Source organism: Cupressus sempervirens, chromosome 9 (genome assembly GCF_028749045.1).
Source record: "Cupressus sempervirens isolate cs-2001-9-10 chromosome 9, ASM2874904v1, whole genome shotgun sequence".
NCBI lineage: Eukaryota > Viridiplantae > Streptophyta > Pinopsida > Cupressales > Cupressaceae > Cupressus > Cupressus sempervirens.
The window spans coordinates 374,330,752-374,352,743 of record NC_143126.1 but is presented as its reverse complement, the minus strand read 5'-3'; positions in this window follow the sequence as shown (position 1 = coordinate 374,352,743).

Genomic DNA, 21,992 nt, shown 5'->3' with positions numbered 1-21,992 from the left:
TCAATAGACATATTCAATATTATTAAATTGATTGGATAAGGCCATGATTTGATATTGAGGGACTCAAAAGTGTTGATGATCGAATGATAAAAATAGAAGGTTGACCTAGCGTTAAGGGATGTGGCAGTGCTAAGGTTAGATTTGATACATTGACAAGGTATTGAGGGACATGGAAATTCCTAAGACTGGATAAATGTTGATTGATTAGGGATGTCTAACATATTTTGGATCGATTGATTAGAAGGAATTCTGATGATGTTGAAATAGTTTAGAGTTGATCGGACAAGATTTTGATGATGTTGAAATGATGTAGAGTTAGTCTTAAAAGTTTAGATAAAATAGGAACTAATTCTTAAATGATTTTTATTTGATTTGAAAAGGAGTACGAATGATGAATAACATGTCAAAATATGCTCAAATGATGGATCAAGTTGACCAAAAGATTGAAATTGGTGAAATGATAAAATGGGATGTGTTATTATAAAAATTCGATTAAGCTATAGATGCAAACCATTTTTTAACATCTAATACACCTACCCTTATGCAATCCTTTGAAGTCTATGCTTACTTATTATCTATTCTCCTTCAATCCTTCCAAAGTGTAAAACCTTATCCTCAATATACTTTCTTACTTTTACCTCCTTTCTATCACACTATCAACATATTTGAGCATACATTTCTATGGTCTTGGCTTCTCCTTCTAATAGAAGCACTATCCAAATTGAAAATGGTTGAGTTCTTTCTAAAAATTGAAATAGAAAAATGAAAAAATGAAAAATTTCCTTGGTCAAAACCTAGTAAACAAACACCTTGCTAGAAAAATAAATATTAATAAAAAATTTCTATGGTTCTTGTGGTACCTTGGGAAAGTACCACTTGAAAAGCTAGAAAATAGGCATCATGTGTAATTTTTCTGTCATCCATCCATTCCCTCTTCTTTCTTTGATCTTGATAATGTTGAGCTATCCTTGAGCATAGGTTATCTTTCCCATTCACCTCCCTATCATGATCTTTCTTATACTAAAGCATTCACTTCTAGCCTCTATAATGAACTTTATCCTTGCTCTATCCTATTTGACCTCATAGTTGACCCCTTGGTCTTGATCACACAAACAAAAACATGGTTTTGATAAGCCTCTTGACATGTCTTCTCTTTTAGATTATGTGCTTTCATGTTATCTCACTTATTATCTTCCATTGCTTATCCTATATGTTATCTCACTTATTGGATTCCATTACTTATCCTATATGTTATCTTTCTTGTTGGCTTCCACTAGTTATCCTATATATTATCTCACTTATTGGCTTTAATTGCTTATCCTACATGTTATCTTCTTTCTATGTTTTCTGGGCTTATCCAAAACCATCTTCATATGGCTATTTTCCCTAGCTTGGGAATTCTTGAGGAGCTAGTACTCGAGGATCATGTTCTTCTCACTTCATACTCCTTGCCTATCCAATCTCTACTTATCCATTAGCTTTCTACTCCATCATGTCCTATACCTTTCTAGACACGAGGACATAATTATTTGATCTTTCTTAAGAGCTATTCAATCCTTCCAAGTGGTGAAAACCTATAAATAGGTTCTACTTGAGACCCTTTTACTTTTATCTATTAGAATCTCATTTTGCACTCATGAACCATTCATCTCGTTTTTCTTTTACTTGCCTAGCTTGAAACTAACTCTCATCTACGTTTAGGGGGCATGAACTATTCATGCTTATTAGGGTCTCTTAGTTGCATTGAATTTATTTGGAAGCTCTCTAAACAATGGTTTCCAACACTCCCCTTGAAATTGAGAGTTTCTCAAAAATATTAGATACTTTTCTAGTCTAGGATGTTACATTATTTCTAATTGGAAAACTTGAGTTCTAAGGAGACATTCATGCAATGCTCACACACACACACTTAAACTAAGATTGGCTAAGACTTTTTGGCTTATTTTTATTTGTGTGTTTTCTATGATGATTTTATTTCTAAATTTTACCTTCCTAATTATCTCTCAATTATTTCATGAACTAGAGGACAAGGGGCATGGGGCATGTTTTCTTTTTCTTTTTGCCTATGGGAATACCTTGTCAATCTTAGTTATCTTGCACATTTTTCTTATCCCACTTGACACTTAGGATCATCAACATATCATCCTTGTCTATTTTTATAAGTGCATATTTATGGCCATCTTGACATTTTGTGTCTCAATGTGAGCATAATCTTTCTATACCAAACCAAGGGAATCTAACTGTATAGTCATCTTAACCTTTATGTCTTTGATAAATATGTTCGACCCACACTTCTATCTGATATAGATTATATTCATTTCCTTATAGTTATATTAAAGATGATTGTATAATATTTTGATGTCCGTAATAAGTCTCAATGATAAAAACTAGGACCTACTTATATAGCCCTTTCAATTGTACCTTTTCATACTAGCTTGCATTTCTAGGGTGATGCTATCTTAGCTTTGTATTAGAGTGTAAAGAGAGACTTTTTTCTCTTCTATGGAGATGTTAGTCAACTGTCATCTACTGCATTCATCTATTTGATTATTTTTATCATGTTTCATCTTCTTTTGATCTTTTCATCTAATTTTCTTTCTTTTCTTGTCAAAAGGGTCCATCTTATCATCACGTCTATCTACCCTTTTGACCTAATTTTGACCTAATTTTTTGATGCAGGAGCATCCAGAGGTATAAGGGCAATCCTATGTCACCCAAAAAATGTACTTAGACTTAGTTTTTTTTCATGTATTTTCATTTTTGGATACCCATTTGGGTCAAATAAAAGTTCCAACTCTCACAGTTTCACTATCAGTGTTCTAGGATAGAGTATTTGAACACCTTGGGATATGTGTAAATGCTAGAAAAATAGGAGTATGTAATTGAGCCATCATTTTGGTGAACTAGAAGGTGTAAATTGGCTGGATGATTGTAATTGTAATTTAGAGCATTCCAAAAAAAGAATCAGGTCAAAAGGCCCCACGGTTTGAAAGTTATCACAATTTTTTGATTTCTGGAGACATCCTAAGAATGCTTCAAAGTCAGGTTAGGGGCATTAAATGACATAAAATAGGGCCAAAAAATGGGGTATGAGGGAAGCTGGTCCATATGTATATAGAGAAATTTGAGAGCTTTCCAAAAATGTAAACAGTTCGTCAATCAGAGCTACGGTTCAAAAGTTATGCCTCTCGAAAGTTCAGTTAGCATTTCTAGATTTTTCTGATTTTGTGTTGACTTCTAATGCAACTTCTAGAGCCTTCTATTTGGTCGGTGGATACCAACTAGCACTTTTTAGAATGTATTCCTAATCCTTAACCCTTTGGGGTCTATTTAAGAACATTTTTGGCACTGTAAAAGGCATTTCAGAGTGGAGTTTGAGAGAAGGTACTTGAAGAAGAATTTATCTCCAGATTTATGCTATTGTAAGCCCATAGGGCATGTTTTGGATTCTATTCCTCTGCACTAAGTGTACTAGCATTTTTTTATAGTTAATAAAATTTTCCCTTTCTTGTTGTGTCCATTATGTGCTTAGGGTTGTGTCTCCACCAAGTGGTATCAGAGTTGGTTTTCCTAAGTGCGTAGACAGAGCACCGACTGTGAGGTAGTTTGCACCAGGACTGTGTAGTTGTGAGTTTGAGTTAAGAAGATGCCTCCACAAAGAGAGTGTGGTGGAAGGGTTAGAGCTATTAATATTGAGGAGGTTAGAGCCCTCTAAAGGCAAGTACAAGCATTGCAAGAGGAGCTCTATAGAGGAACAAATGTTACTACAGGTGACAAAAGTGAGGATGACAATGAAGAAGAAGAAATTGGACCAGAAGGGGAATTTGATAGGGAAGTTCTGAATCAAGCAGAACAAAGGCTTTTTAGGGCCATTACTAAGTTTGGGAAAGGACCTACAATTGATGTGGGTGTATTTTCAGGAAATCTAAAACCAGATGAGTTGATCAACTAGATTAATGAACTGGAAGAATAGTTTGAGTATGAGGATATCAAGGACCCAGACAGGGTTAAGTTTGCAAAGGCCAAACTAAAAGGACATGCCAAAATCTAGTGTCAAGAGGTTCAATTGGAAAGAAATAGAAGAGAAAAGGATAAGATCACAAGGTGGGATCGTATGGTGGACAAATTGAAGAAGCAATTCATTCCTATTGACTACGAGCTTGATTTGTTTAAGAAGATGCATGGGTTAAAGCAAGCAGGAAAATTATTCCAAGAATATATAGAGGAGTTGTACCAAATTTTGATTAGAGTAGGGCATGTATAAGAAAATAAGGAGAAGGTTGCTCGTTATATCAGTGGTTTGCGACCTAGCATCCAAGAGGAATTAAGTTTGGTAAGAATGACCAGCATTGAAGAGGCATACCAATTTTCCCTATGAGTTGAAGAGAATCTAAATAAGAGGTTTGAAGGGATACAAAGAGGGTGTGATCAAGGAGTAAGGGGTAGTGGTAGATCATTTGGAGGCTGAAATGAAACCCAAAAGAAAAATGAAGATGTGGGTACTAGCAGGAACCAGAGGAACGAGGGTTTCAACCACTCCTGAGATCAAGACTTTGGAAATCAGAGAGGAAGAGGTAGAGGATGTGGACAAGGAAGAGGAGGCTTCCATGGTACCTATTTCCATTACAATGAAGAAGGTCATCATTCCTTTGAATGCCCTCAATGACAAGGAAGGATAGATAGGAGAGCTAAGGGTCAAGCTAGGGTTGCTCATGTGGATCAGGATGCACAGTCATCACATTCAGAGGATGCAAAAAGAGGAGAGACTTTAGTAAATGAAAGGGTCCTACTAAGTGGTGAGATTGAACTAGGAAAAAGAAGGAGTCTATTCCATACCAGGTGCAAGTGTGAGGATAAATGTTGCGATGTGATCATTGATGGTGGTAGCACTGACAACTTGGTGTTAGAAGAGATGGTCTCTAAGCTGAAGCTCAAGAGGGAAAAACACCCCTAGCCCTATCAGATCACTTGGGTGAAAGATGATCATAAGGTCCTAGTAAGTGAATAATTTTTAGTGAAATTCAAAATTGGGAGTTACCATAATGAAGTTCTCTATGATGTTATTCCAATGGATGTTTGCCATCTATTTTTGGGAAGACTATGGCAGTGTGATAGGAATGCAATACATGATGGTCATGCAAACACATACTCTATAACAAAGGATGGAGTTCGCCACAAACTAAAGCCCATGAAAAAGGAAGGTGAAAAGGTATGTAGCAGTGCTAGGATTTGTCTTGTTGATGGAAGGAAGTTTTTAGATGGCATGAAACATCAGCGTATGTGCTATGCTTTGATCCCTAGGAAAGATAAAGAAGGTAGTAGTGAAATACCACTTCAAGTTTGAGATTTACTAGGTGAGTTTGGAGATATCATCTTTGATAATGTTCCAGAATGATTGCCACTAGTAAAGCACAACAGTCATCAGATAGATTTAATTCAAAGAGCTAGTTTTCCTAACAAGGCTGCTCACAGGATGACTCCTATTGAAACTGAGGAGCCAAATAGAAAGGTTCAGGAGCTATTGAGGAAGGGCTTGATTCGGGAGAGCCTGAGTCCATGTGTAGTACCTGCAGTACAGGCACCAAAGAAGGATGGAGAGTGGAGGATGTGTAGAGACTCTCGAGCTATAAATAGGATAACCATCAAGTATTAGTTTCCTTTGCCAAGGATGGATGATCTTATGGACTGCTTGAGTGGAGCTCAGTACTTCACAAAAATAGATCTCATGAGTGGCTATCATCAGATATGGATACAAGAAGGAGATGAGTGGAAAATAGTCTTCAAGACTAAGGAGGGTCTTTATGAGTGGTTAGTCATGCCCTTTGGATTGACAAATGCCCCAAGCACCTTCATGCGGCTCATGAATGAGGTACTTAAGAAGTTCTTGGGAAAATTTGTTATTGTTTATTTGGATGATATTTTAATTTTCAGCAAGACTTTGGAAGAATATTTATTTCATATTCGTAGTATCCTTGAAAGTTTGAGGGAAGAGAAATTGTTAATTAATCTAAAGAAGTGTACCTTTGCTAAAAAGGAGTTAGTCTACTTGGGGTTTGTTATATCACCTGAAGGTCTCAAAATGGATCTAGAGAAGGTAAAAGCCATCTTGAAATGGCCTACTCCAAGCTTTTCTACTGAGGTGAGATCATTTCATGGTCTAGTTAGTTTTTACAGGAAATTCATTAAGAATTTAGTGGCATATGTGCACCCCTGACTGATACAATAAGAGGGGATAGAAAAGAGTTCAAATGGACTGCGGTAGCTATGAGAAGTTTTGAATTGCTAAAGAAGAAGGTGACAGAACAACCTGTGTTGGCACTTCTAGATTTTAGAAAGGTGTTCCAGGTGGATTGTGATGCTAGTGGCAATGCTATTGGGGCTATATTAAGCCAAGAAGGTAAGCCTATTGCATATTTTAGTGAATAATTGAATGATGTGAAAAAGAAGTATTATGTTTATGATCAAGAGTTCTATGCAATAGTTTAGGCCTTAAAGAAATGGAGGCATCATTTGTTGCCAAAGGAATTTTTTTTGTATACTAATCACCAAGAATTACAATACCTAAATAGCCAAGGTAAATTGAATCAGAGGCATATGAAGTGGGTAGAGTTCTTTTAGAGCTATACATTTGTGTTGAAGCATAGATGTGGAAAATCTAACAGGGATGCAGATGCACTAAGTAGGAGATAGTTGTTGCTTACAGTAATGTAGGTTGAAGTAGTTGGGTTTGATGAACTCAAGAATTTGTACCCTGAGGATTCTAATTTTGTTGAAGCATGGAAAGCTTGTAAAGAGCCTGTTGCTATAGATAGAACTAAGTGGTTAGATTATCTAATTCAGGATGGTATGTTATTCAAGGGCAGTCAATTATGCATTCCAAGGAGTTCCATGAGGTAAAATTTGATTAAGGAGAAACACGATGGAGGGATGATAGGACATTTTGGTTAAGATAAGACCATTTCCATTCTTAGAGAACATTATTTTTGGCCTCAAATTTCACAGGATGTGAAGAACTTTGTACAGAGTTGTCAGATTTGTCAAGTTGCCAAGGGATTTAGTCACAATACTAGACTATATCAGCATTTTCCTATTCCATCAAAGCCATGGGAGGACATAAGTATGGATTTTGTTCTTGGATTACTAAGGACACAAAGGGGTAATGACTCAATATTTGTGGTGGTTGATAGGTTCTCCAAAATGGCACATTTCATTGCATGCCACAAAACTCATGATGTTGTCCATATTGCTGACTTATTTTTTTAGAGAAGTGGTAAGACTACATGGCCTCCCAAGGAGTATAGTTTCTGACAAAGATACTAAATTTGTGGGGTATTTCTGGAGGACATTGTGGAAGAAGTTGAGAATAGACTTGAAATTTAGTTCCACACATCACCCATAGACTGACAGCCAAACAAAAGTGGTAAATAGAAGTCTGGGCAATTTGCTAAGATGTTTAGTTGGGGATAAGCCCAAGGGGTGGGATTTGATTCTACCACAAGTAGATTTTGCTTACAATAACTTTTTAAATAGGAGTACTAGTAGATCACCATTCCAAATTGTATATGGAAGTAGCCCAAGGACTGCACCAGAATTGAGGAAGATAGAGCAAGGGGAGAGGACAAGTGCTGAAGCTGAAGAATTTGCTAAACATATCAAGTGTCTACATGAGGAGGTTCAAGCACACATTACCAAGATGAATCAAGAGTATAAAGCTAGGGCTGATCAAAGGAGAAGACATAAGGAATTACAAGTAGAGGATCTAGTCATGGTACACTTACGAAAAGAAATATTTTCAGCCAGTACTTACAACAAGCTAAAAATGAAGAAATTTGGCCCCTACAAAATTCTAAAGAAACATGACTCAGGAAATGCATATGAGGTGGAGTTTCTAGATGGTATTCACATTTCTCCTATTTTCAACATTGCAGACTTAACAGAGTATCATGATGATGGTGCAGATGAGGAGCCGATGTTAGAGCCATGTCCAATTCTTGCTTCTAAGAAGGAGGAGATAGAAGAAATTCTAGATCATCGTGTGGGTAGGAGTACTAGAAATAGGTAGTATGATGAGTATTTAGTCAAGTGGAAAGGATGATCGATAGAGGACTCAACTTGGATTTTAGCAGCTGAGGTTTCCCATTTGGGATTTCCTCTACCATTCATAAAGTGATAGGGTCACTTTTCAATCTACCCTGGGTATCTGATGTAGGAGCATCTAGAGGTATAAGGGCAATCCTATGTCACCCAAAAAATGTACTTAGACTTAGTTGTTGTTTCATGTGTTTTCATTTATGGATACCCATTTGGGTCAAATAAAGGTTCCAACTCTCACAATTCCACTATTAGTGTTCTAGGATAGAGTATTTAAACACCTTGGGATACGTGTAAATGCCAAAAAAATAGGAGTATGTAATTGAGCCATCATTTTGGTGAACTAGAAGGTGTAAATTGGTTGGATGATTGTAATTGTAATTTAGAGCATTCTAGAAAAAGAATCAGGTCAAAAGGCCCCATGGTTTGAAAGTTATTGCAGTTTTTCAATTTTTGGAGACATCCTAAGAATGCTTCAAAGTTAGGTTAGGGGCATTAAATGACCTCAAACAGGGCTGAAAATGGGGGGATGAATGAAGCTGGTCCATAGGGCTATAGAGAGCTTCAAGATCTTTTCAGAAATGTAAACGGTTCATTAATTGGAGCTACGGTTCAAAAGTTATGCCTCTCGAAAGTTCGGTTACCATTTCTAGATTCTTCTAATTTTGTGCTGACTTCTAATGTGACTTCTAGAGCCTTCCATTTGGTCAGTGGATGCCAACTAGCACTTTCTAGAATGTATTCCTAATCGTTAACCCTTTAAGGTCTATTTAAGAACATTTATGGCTTTGTAAAAGGCAGTTCGGAGTGGAGTTTGAGAGAAGGTACTGGGAGAAGAATTTATCTCCAGATTTATGCTATTGTAAGCCCATAGGGCATGTTTGGAGTCTGTTTCTCTGCACTAGGTGTACTAGCATATTTTTACAGTTAATAAAATTTTCCCTTTCCTATTGTGTCCATTCTATGCTTGGGGTTGTGTCTCCATTATTTTTTAATTCCTCAAATTTGTGGAAAAATTATACCCCTACCTAATTTTGACATCCTAGATCCATTTTTAGGATTGAAATCAAAATTCAAGCTCATCTTGCTAGTCAATTTGTGTTCTTAAATTCTTCCTTCTCCTACATAGTTGGCTGATCCTTTGAGGCTTAATTTTCTAATCTTGTTGGGCCATTCATCATTTCATTATTTCTACTCTTTTTCACTCCTTTGATTCATTCTATTTCATTTTTTTCATCTTTCTTCATGTTTTGACCTAATTTTCATGGTTTATCTTTCTTGGTCAAACTCTAGTCAAACTAGGGCATATCTTCATTTCTTGGTGCTCATCCTTTGGTCTTAATCTCTTATCTATCATCTTAGATTATACCTTATCTTAATTTTATCATATCTATCTTATTTCTATATCTCCTCTACCTCATTTTGATTTTAATCCTGAGGGGGTAGGAATATGCTATCATTGCTTTGCTTTGCTTTGGTACACATTGATTATGTTATGGCTGTGTATTCTCTTAGGAGAATATTCTTGACCATTCCATTTTCTCATGATTTAGCTATATCTCTTTAGACTTTATGTTTCACGTTTCCATTTTATCTAGGTCTATTTCTCTCCTAATGTTCAATTTTGTTGCTAACTAATTGTGCCTTCAGGATTTTCTACCTCTTTGTGCTTCGTTCTTCAGAGTTGTATCTATCTATCTATTGCTTTCTTGGATTCTTCATTATTTGACTAAATGTATTCCCAAATCAATCACACATTATTCAAAGAGGAGAAAAATTAATCATTCAAAAATGGTCATCTAGAGTATGAGCCATCTTTCTATCATTTTTGCATAACTTATCCATTTCTTATTCTTGATAAGATAATCACTTTATTATTTATTTGATTATAACCTATGTTTTTATGTCTTTATCCTAAGTCTTTTATTTAATTAAAATAACTTGATCCCTTTTAATTAAATAAGGTCTCTAAAATCCTTCTTATCCTAATTGTGCACATGAAAAGAATTATTCCTATTTTAAACATGAAAGAAAAAGGATTTTAGTCTCATATTAGTTGTACACTTTCCAAGGTGGGTGGAATCTTGATTCTCCTCTACACATATTTTTACTCTTAAACACCACCATTATTCTTGCTTAGGTGAGATGCTTTTGCACATGGATAACTCAAGATGTGTCCTCCACCCTTGATTATGACTCTTAATCTCAACCATTTATTAATCTTTAAAATGAATCTCTCTCCTAATTCTTTCAAGCTTACACTCTCATGCTAACATTATGTTATAGGTTTTCTTTGTAACTTTGGAGCTTTGAAGGCCTTGGAGCATTCTTTCACTTGCATTTTCATACTTGCATATGGCTTACTTGCATGTATCTTAGTTTTTTGTATTCTCTATCTTAGATCACATAGCTTAAGTATGAGGTTTTTTTAACTCTCTCTTTTAGCTTGCATTTCATTTAGTTTACCTTGTACTTGCATTTCATTACATTATGATTCCTGGATACTAGCATACTTTCTCTTGACATTGAAACTTCCATTTTGTGGTACACCTTGCAAGGGTTTTCTTTAGCTAAGTTCATTTGAGAGCCACCATCTCATAGCTCTTTCACATCATAGATAGGAAGCTATAAGCTACCTCTTGAGATGATCTTCATCATGAGTATTCTAAAGTATAATGGTTTATAGAAGCATGTCCACATTTTTTGGCATACAAGGACTAAATTTACCATCTTAAAATAGAATCACCCATCACTTAAGACCTTTTATCCCCCATCCTTTAGTGATTTTATGGACCATGGATGCATTTTTATTCAATATCTCTTTTATCCTACTTAGTTTCTTCTTTTCTAGATCTATTTATGTATTTTTAAAGACCTTGGGATTACCTCTTGTTAGGATAAACCCAGTATAGTTAGACAATTGACTTGTAGCCTAGATAGTTTTGGTCTTGGGATTGATTTTGTCTTGGGGATTCAAATTTAAAAATTGGGTAACTCTATCGTCTTGCTTTATTTTCTATCCTAAAAACTTGTATTAAAGGAATCTTTTACATACAATTTTCATATCATAAGACATAAACACATGAATTAAGGACAATCAAGCTAGAATATTCAAATCATTTCATAGGGAATTCAAGCATTCAAGATGTTCTCAAGATTCAAGGATCTTTTATGAGTGTTCCTCTTCAAGATATATGATTTTATTAGCCATTAAGGGAGGAGATCTACATTATGGAATTCATAATATTCTTCCTTTATGAACATCTACATCCTTTATTCCATGATTTGATATTAGATCCATCACATTTATGGATATTTCCTACATTTTTCATTGAAGATTCAACATCAACAACATTTGAGCATTAAAATATCCTTATTGACAAGGATCTCATCAAGTAATGTGAATATTTAAATGTGTCTTACTTCTTTACATTGTTTTTCATACTTGTCTCTTTCAAGGTTACTTCCTAAATGGAGGCTTTATGAAGGAAGCTCCCTGCCTTCAAAAAAAAAAAAAAAACTTGTGTGGAAGAATAAGTAATCAGAATTGAAAATTTGGATCCAAAAACTATTAGCCAAGGACTTAAGAAAAAGTATGGGTCAACTTTTTCTCTATACTCTGGGAACATGTTCGTCATCCCACAAATCTACCAATATATGTCCCAAATTTACTTGTACTTGGAGATATAAATTTGAGGGTTTTATGGTTTTTTTTAAATTTTGATTACATTTCCACAATCTAATTTTTGATATAAATCAATGTTAGCCCCAATTGATGATGTAACTGATAATGTTGTTAGTGTATGTAAAAGAGTCATGTTAGTTGTTATGTTTTCATTGATGTGAACCCTTATTTGGTTAGACATTATGCCAATTTAGTAGAGTGCCATAATATTTGATTGATGAAGAGGATTTGAATAAATTATGATGATAAATTTGATAAGTATTGGTATTCAATGGGTACTTAAATAGATTGGGCTATGACAGTATAATGTTGGTTTGATTGTTTTAAAATCATGTGATTTTGTTTTGAAGTTCATGTATTCAATAAGCTACACAAGTTACATTGATAAACTAGGTGAAATAATTAATATAGTATAGACAAAGTGATTATAGTCATCATCAAGCACCCAACAAAGAAAATTTGAATTCTAATGTTAACTAAATGATGTATTCCCTAAGTAAGTCAAATTTTGTTACAAGATCTATGACTGGAGAATTATAATGAAGATTTGATGAAGGAGATTTATGAAAGATAAGGATGAGCACAAAGTTAAAAGAAGTTCTACTTTTTGAGTGACTAAATACAAATGAATCTAATATTTATGATTGTGATTATAAAGGGGAAAAAATATAGAAGGCTCTGGAAGGAAGAACTTACTATGGAAGGAGATGATTAAAATTATTTTTGGTTGTTGATTGTTGTTGATAGATGTTGAGAAAGTGTGAACTATTAAAGGTGAAAAAGGAGAAAGAAGAAAAAGTTGAACTCAGTAGAGTAGAGGAAGAAAGATCAAGCAGAGGAAGTGTAAAGTAAAAGAAAAAGAGTGTGAATTATCTAGATAGAGATAAAAAGGAAGAAGACAAAGTGAAAAAGAGATATGAAAAAGCAAGGTAGTGCTAAACCTAGCAGATCATTTTACTGTTACTTTCTTACCATTGTAGCAAATAAAATCACTTAACTGAGTGCATCTAAAAGTCTTTGAAATTGTATATGGTAACATCAATTAATGATGTTTGTAAGTACTTTAGAGCAAGGCACTCTTTAGTAATGACAAAAAGTGATAAGGTCTAAATAATATTTGGTTAAAATACTCTAGCCAAGTCACAATAAATATATGCATTTAACCTTTAACAAGGTTGGCTCCTAATAGAGCTCACTTCAAAATAGTGAAATATTTGGGTTGTTTGTTCCCAGGTGGTCTTTCCTTATACATGGTTTCCATGTTAATATATCTATGTCAAAATGTGTGATTTCTTATATATTGCAAGTTAATTTTCATGTTATTTACATATTGTTGCAACTTAGTATAAGTTAAGTTATGTCTCTAATACTTGGTAAAGTAATGGGTAATAAGACAAGAATTTGATGCTAAAAGATTACAAGTTTGAATTGATATTAAATTATTTGAGATACTTGTAGGAAAATTGGATATAAGTTATTCACGCCCAAACCCCTCTTAGTTATCTAACAGTTGGTATGAGATCTAAGTCCTTGGAAGAATAATTTTAAAGGAACTTGAGCTAAAGATATGAAGATGTATAAGAGAGAGGTGCCTGAGCTTAACAAGTAGAATTTATCCTCATGGAAAAATGGAATGGGGCTAAACTTATCCAGACTTGGAGACAATGTTACATATTGGCTAGAGAATGCATATGTTTCTCCTACCCCTCCTATGATTGTAGAAGAAATGACACAAAAGAGAGAACATAATAGTCTAATGATTGAGATTGTATCTAACCTACATGATATTGAATTTAATGATGTTAAGAAATGTACTACTGCTAAAGAGATATGGGAAAATTTGGAACTTGTGCATGGTGGTGATGAAAATGTTTTGAGATAAAATGAAAAAAGAATGAAAAGAAAGTATGATGACATGTGAATTAAAGAAGAAGAAAATGTTGTGCAGTATGTGAACTGAATCAAGGAAGTTGTGAGTGCAATCAAAGTTGTTGGAGGAGTCATCAGTGATACTAAAGTTGTAAGTAAATTTCTTAGGACTCTTCCACATATTTATTCTATTAAATTATTTACAATTCAAGAAGGTACAACTATGCATAGTAATGAACTTAAACATGATAATTTAGTTGGTCAATTGATTACATTTGAGTTGAGTAATTTTGATAATAGTGTGGTTACAACTGGGAATTCTTTCAAGTCTTCACAAGTGATTGGTAATTCAAAGAAAGAGAAGAGAAATAAGAATAAAAGTGATACTAAATATGAAGATACTATGGATGATATTGAAACATTGCTTGCAAGGAGGTACTGAGAGTAAAAGATAAATTCAAAGGTAAGTTACCTCTTATATTTTTAAGAGTAAGAGTAAGAGTCCTAACAAGAGTAAGAGTAACATAAATTATAAGGATCACAAGTACAGAAAGAACAAAGACTACAAGGACAAAAGGAGGAAATCATGTTATATTGTCAAGAAAGAGCACATTCAATCAAACACTAAAGATGACAAAGGAGTGGAAGTGGTGTATGTTGTAATTAAATAAGATCTAAATGAGGATAGGTATGAGGATTATAAAGCTCTTATTTCACATATTATTATGAATGAAAAATGGATCATTAATAGTGGATGCTCACATCATATGACTGGAGATCTTAGTAAGTTTGATAAATTTGAGGAATGTGATGGTGGAACTATTAAATTAGGAAATGATATTCTATGTCCAGTGAAAGGTAGAGCATCATTTATGTTGAATGATAAAATTAGATGTGATGATGTACATTGGGTGAAAGTGTTTTAAATCTTAATGGGAAACAAGATACTAAGAGGGGGGGGAGTTAGGATCTATAAGAATTTACACTACTTAAAAAATCCATCTCAAATATCAAATCTTATACCATATAAACATAAATATGTAATGTTGAAATGAGATATATCTAAGCATAACATCCATGAAAATCATTGACACATAAAATAATGATTTTGGTTATCTAGAAACACTTTGGTATGAAGGTAAAATTGGAGTGGGGATGAAACCCACAAATATCCCCTATTGCAACAACAAAGTTAACATGTTAGGGTAACAATTTGATTAGATCAGATGATCTACCCTGTGAGGGTTCTACTCTATTAAAAGAATTTAAGACTCTTTGGTCATACCTTGTGAGAGAATTTTACACTTACAATAAAGTAAGGACTCTATTAGGAGATTTGAAATAGGTCTTTTAGAACCACTTTGTTAAGAGATTTTCCCTAACTCAATCTACTAAAACTAATTCAATAGCTAGCCCTTCAATTTACTATGAAAGCTTACTATAGATCTCCTCTCTTCAAAATTCTATCTCCTTGTCTAATATATTTTTTGTGTCCTTCACTGTTTTAGTTGCACTTGCTTGAACCCCTTCACTCTGTACTTAGCTTGTTCACTTTTTTACTTCACTTTTCTTCACATACACACTTTTCTATATGATTCACACACTCTCATTTTTAATTTTAGGTTAGGAACCCTTCTTAAATAGGTAATCCTTGAAGGTCCTAGATTAGGATCAACAATCCATATTTCATCCTTTTGATGTTTTCATTCTAATTTTTTGATTGGTTAATCTACTTTCATAGGGATTGATACCTTCTGACAAAACACATAATTTCCTCCTTAATTATCTCTTTGATCCTTAAATGTCATGTAGAGGTCAGCTAGAATGAATTACATAATTTTTTGTGCAATTTCAAATTCATATGCTAATACTAGTTTACTTAGCACTTGAATAATCTAAAGCTTGGTCATAACTAACATTCATGTTGTCATTCAACGTCCACATATTCTGTTCACTCAATAATAATTGATTTTCTACTTTCTTGGTCTCAACAGAATTACTCAGCTTGTATTCTTTCTTGATCTCAACTGGGGTGCTTGGTAACCTTTGACTTGCATGTCATGTGTTGATAAATAATCAAGTCCTTTCGTAGCTCATCTTTCTATGGATGGCTCGATTGCAGTGATGACCATCCAACATTGCCTTGGAAATGACTAAGTGTTAGACACTAATAGGAAACTTAGGCTTAGAGATCAAAAATCTTCCCCTTTGACATTAGTGGAAAAAACACTTTTTCATGACATAGCTTTCTTTGCAAAAATAAATACTCCCCCTAAGATTGTAATTCAATTTGCAAAAATGAAATCTTTGGAAAAAAAAATTGATTTTTGTTACCTTCTCTTTCATCTAGATATCTCCCATTGGTATTTCTAGACATTTCTTCCCTTATTTCCCCCTTGATATATCCTTATTTCCCACTTTGATATATATCTTAGTATATTTCCCCCTTGTTTTTGTCACTTATGGCTTGGGGTGTGTTTGGGCTATCTTGTACTTATCAAAAAATGTTTGGTGAGTAGCCAAAATTGCTTCAAGTCCTTTATTCCATCTGGCTCTTATGGATTTCATGAATTTAATATGAATCTCTAGTTCAATAGCTAAGTCAATTAAGCTCTCAACATTTGAAAGATATGTGTATTTCTTTAATAGACTCTTAGCTATAGACAATTCCTTTTGAATAGTCTCCAAATGTGGTAAAAGCATGAATTGAATAGAAATCAATTTGGTCCTCATGCCACTATCTCTAGCCAGTAACTTGGCTAACTTCTATTGACCAAATATCAACTTATTATATGAAGATGGGCATGAACTTGCATCTTTTCCCAATGAATGTGAACATGCCTTCATATATGCCTAAATTATATCAATTGATCATTGATTCTCCAATGTGAAGAACTAAACATCACAAAGCTTCATGTATAAAGAATGAATAGTCTAAAAAATTTCTTCCATCTATTTGACTATATTAGAAATCTCTACTTGTCTATGTACAAGTTCCCTAGAGACTTTCTCCAAAACTTTGTGCTCAAACTTTTTCTCAAACCATTTCATCAATTTATCATTGGTCTCAATATCATATGTTTGAACTTCTCAACTATATGCACTAACTAATCTAAAATTAGATGTTGGCTATTAACATCAATGATTCTAAATGCATCAACAAAAATTTCTTTAATATTATGTAGCACTTGCCTCTTTTTGTGCTCTCTTCTCAGTTGTTCTTACTTTGACTTATGGCTCAACAAGGTTTGCAACTCTTGCATTTATCCCAATGTCAAATTATTTAAATCGTGCATGGGTAAATTGATTACCTCATCTAGACTTATTGACAATTGTGCCACTATCTGAGATTGAGGGGTTGTATCACTAGGTAGTGATAGGTGTAATTGTTTACCCTTTGAAATTGATCTAGATACATGTGTATGCTCTTTTTGAGTAGATATAACCTATTGTTCAAGTGTAATAGTTAATGATGCAGAGAGCACAACAGGAGTATGCTATATGGGCCTTTAACAAAACTTTGAAATTATAGATATGGATTCCCATTTATAATTTTTTCCAACCAACCTACAACTACCCATTAACATCTTTAAACCAACTTTTAAAAATTTGTCACCAAGTTGTAAAAGTTGTCATTACAATTTTGGCAACTTTTGAAAAACCTTTGTAGTTATTATCCAAATGACTTCAAACTTTCCCTAAACACTTGAAATATGATAAATATGAATTTAAGACTCCAATTAAACTATTTCCACTATATATATATATATATATATATATATATATATATATATATATATATATATATATATATATATATATATATATATATATATATATATATATATATATATATATATATATCTGTGTGTGTGTGTGTGGTCTTACCATACTTAACTTTTTTCAAGACCTCATAGATCACTATGATTTTATATATATGTATGTATGTATGTATGTATGTATGTATGTATGAGTATTCTTGCCATACTTAACTTTTTTCAAGACCTCATAGATCACTATGATTTTAATGGCTTTTATAGCCTTACAAAATAATTTGAATGAACTCCAAATGGTGTTTAGGAAAATACATAATATTGAAACCATATTAGATATAGTATAAAATATTAATTTATCCATGAGACATCCAATGAACAGGTGCTCTTGCACCAATTAATATCCTAGCTAGAATGGCACTTGATGGTCGTATAAGAGCTTTGGTAGCCTCTTGTTCCTTGTTGCTTGGGACTTGTATCAACAGTAACTGATGTAACATTAAAATGATCAGTTTTGACACCTTTAATTCTTGGATAATCCTTGATTTGTAGTAATACTAGATTGGTGCTAGGTATAGATGTATCAGATTCATCATTTTTTAGGTCTTTTTCTATTAATACATTATGATCATGTGGTGATGAAACAAGAATTTCCTCAATTGTGACAACATCTTGTTATTCACACCCTTCTACTAATTGTTTGATTTCCTTAACAAGTTTTGCAACTTCTACTATATCATCCTCTTCTTCCTTGACTTCCCCATCTCTTTCATCTTCCTCCTCATATCCTTTATTAGTCGATGGATTAAGAAACTCAAATGCTTCCTTCCATATATTATGCTCTCTTTCTCAACTTCATGAGCTTTGTACATCAAAATTTTATATGTCCTCTCCTTAGCCACAGATTTCTTCACAAAATCTTTAAGGAAATATACATATGTGTCTTCCCTAAATATGGCATTGTTTATGCTAAAGTGGTCTCCCTGATCTATCTTTTAGTGGATAATGCCCACTTCCACTTAACATCAACCTTATTATATAAATTTTATGAAATGCCTTTTCCTAGCTTTATAGGTGTGGATTTAAACTGTATCATCATTTCTATCAAATATTTTTCAAGTTTTTCTTGATCTTCTTTATTTAAATAATCAAAATTGATGTCTTTGAATCCTATCAAGATTGCTAATTTGGTAATCTCTTGACATGCCTTATCCACAATTGTTGGAGGTGGTCTTACTACAATCTAAAATTTGCTTAGATTGTCAAACTTAGTTTCTGCATAATCTTCTTCCTCCTTTGCTACAACTAACCTTCTCTTTGACCTCATAGGAATGTTTTGCTTAGGTGAACTAGTTTGTTTCCTCTTTGTTGGACTTACTTTAGGTTTGGAAACTAGGGGTTGGGTTCTCTTTGATCTCATTATTATTCTTCTTTTAGGCTCTTGGTATGTGATAACTTTTTGCACACCTTTCTTGAATTCTTTCACCTTTGGATCAATAATTATCACTCTAACATGTTATGTTTCCTTGGGTTTGGAAACAACTAGCTCTTTGCCTTTTGACTCCTTGGTTTCATCTATATCTTCAAATTTTTCTTCATCATCATCTTTTCCCTCAATACCTTTACTTTCCTTTGTTATTTTCTTATCTTTCTTGGGCTCACTTGTCTCTGCATTCATTTTATCCTTTATTGTGTCATATGTGCTAAATAGCTAGGCATTCACATCAACATCTTCTGACAAAAAGTGCAATCACTATTGTTGTGACTTCATCAATATTTACTTCAAAGGGCAACAGCCTTTGTTAGAGAAAAAGGTTAATTTAATTTTATTAATTAAATTACCTTTTCTCCCTTCTTAAGATTTCACTTTATGCACCTTTTGCATTCTCTATTTAATAATTAATTAGTAATTATTAAATAGCTTTTACCTTTTAGGTTACCCTTTGTAACTTTTTAGGTTACCCTTTTGGGTTTTGATCTCCTTTTATAAGGATTGATCTTTTGTAATAATCAACGTCTTTTCTTTATTTGAAATACAATTTGCATATTTTTAGAGAAAACCCTTGCTTGCTCTTGTATTTTTCTTCTCTATGATAGGTTTTCTACATGCGAGTATTCAAGAGCTTCATGGATTTTTGTTATGTATTGCTCAAATCCTTCATGGTATCAAAGCAAGATCTATTGGAAGTTGTTCGATATTTTGAAAAAAAGGAGAACAAGGGTTTGGAAAATCAGATCTGGAGTTTTTTTTAGTGTTTCTTGAGAAAACAAGGGCTCACTAATTTTTGAAGTAGGTTGAGGCCAAGCGAACTTCACAGATGGATCAAGAATGCATCAAAACACTTATTTCCATATAAAGTTCATCCATTTTGGAGAATGTTGATCTAAGAGGAAAACTTGTTTTTCCTGAAAGGTTGTATGACATCCTACATGTACTTTGAGGTAGTTTTTTCAAAAAAAATAAATAAGGGGTCGTAGGCCATTTTCTAGCTCACAACCCCTTTTTCTAGTCAACAGGGCCTTTTTCCAACATAGGCATCACTTCATGATGCCACTATGACCTTTCCCAACCCCTAGCTATCTCTTGACATTGCTATAGGAATCACCTCCATCACTACCAGAATCTCCACCACTGCCATCGAAAGTCTTCCCGCCACCACCGGCCAAGACTCATTGCCACTGCTCTACTCATGAACCTCCACCACCACCAGGCCACCACTGCTCTGGTTGCACTACCCATGTGGCCACCACTACTCCTCTACTAGAATCTCTACCACCCTCCAATCCCTCTATCTCCTCTACCCACATGGTGTCACTAGCACTTGCCATGGTTGCCACATCTGCACCTGTCACATGTCAGGTGCCATGCCATCTCTTTTTGGTCCCACTGCCATGTGGCATGTGATATGGTAGTATTTTTTTGTTGCGATAGATGATAAGCCATCAATTTTGTAGCAATAAAATGTTGATTTCAGCATTGCATCATCACTCCTACTTACACTTTAGGTCCTCTTTTGACATAATGTCAATTTTTTGGCTATATCTTGAGCATACAGAGGTCTTTTTTTAATCTGAAAGAAGCACAAAAAATTGTTCTAAGAGAGAGACAATGTTATAGGACTTTTTTGATTTTGATGCAGTTTGGTTGCCTTTTTGGATAGTTAAAGCTAGGTGTTTAGTTTTTCACTCTAAAGGGCATATCTTGAGCATCCCAACTCTATTTTTTGAAAATGTTATATTTTTGAAAAGTGTGTTCAATACACTTTCTAGAAATGTTGGTTTGTCTTCCATATTCTACTCTAAGCTCTTTCTATTATGATTTTTGCATTATTGCACTACGGTGGGTATCTTGGGTGTTTTAGGTCCAAGGAACATTTTTGTGGCATGGGATTTTTTATTTTGGGCTATACTATCTATTGTAATAACTCTTTGCCCTTTCTAATCATTGTTGATATTATTTGTAAGCATGTTTATGCAAACACACTGAGATAAGGTGTCACTCCTTGCATTTTCAGGATCTTTCTCATCATTGTGACTTATTGTACTCAAATTACATTATAAAGTTCCATGGGGGATAGTTGTTTGACTTTTAATGCCCTCTTCCTTTGTCAAGTGAGTGTCCCTTCCATGACATTAACCCCATGATGTATCGATGACATGTGCTTTTATAGGTGTCTATACCTTTTCCTCACTCTTGATGTTCTTGGTTCTTTATGTTTTGTAGGAGTTATTGGCCCACTTTCCCAATTTCCTATCACCTCACCCTTATCTGCATTAGGGAGAGTTCTTCTATTATTTATCATGCTTCCTTTATTTGATGGAGTGAGCTATGTATTTAGTTTTTGTTCCTATGCACTAGGTGGATGTAGTGGCTAGGTACCTATGCATTTCGGTGAGATGAATCATTTACCATATAGACACTCTTCTTTTCATTCCTACTTTTTTGCAACCTTCCATGTTTGATTGATCAGCTCTTCATGCTTTGGTGTTTCATGCCATTTGTATCTTTGAGTTCAGTTGTTTTCCTTTATGTGCCTCCTCATTCAATGTAGATTAAAGTTTTCTCTACCTGGTTAGGTTTTATTTTAGTAGAGGTTCTTCATATCAGTAGTTACTTTTGACAAATCTTTGAAGTTTCTACATGCTTCAATGGTTTTCTTCATGATTTCTCTTTGTTCCCATTTTTTGGAACAATCCTCTAGTTGGAGGCTTCTATAGTCCTTCACTAGGTTTTCAACTCTCTTTTTGGAGTAAAGTTTTTCCCATTGGGTTTTCTCTATTTCTCCATTTCATAGAGATTTGGTTGTGATTGGGTACCTCATTAGGCCTTATTATTGGGACCCAAGTTTGCTTTCAACATTGCATTGTAGTTTCCTTGCTCTTTCTGCATTATTTCTCATCTTAAGGTGGGGTTTAGAGAAAAGAGGTTAATTTAATTTCATTAATTAAATTACCTTTTTTCCCTTCTTAGTATTTCTCTTTATGCACCTTTTGAATTCTCTATTTAATAATTAATTAGTAATTATTAAATAGCTTTTACCTTTTAGGTTACCCTTTATAACTTTTTAGGTTAC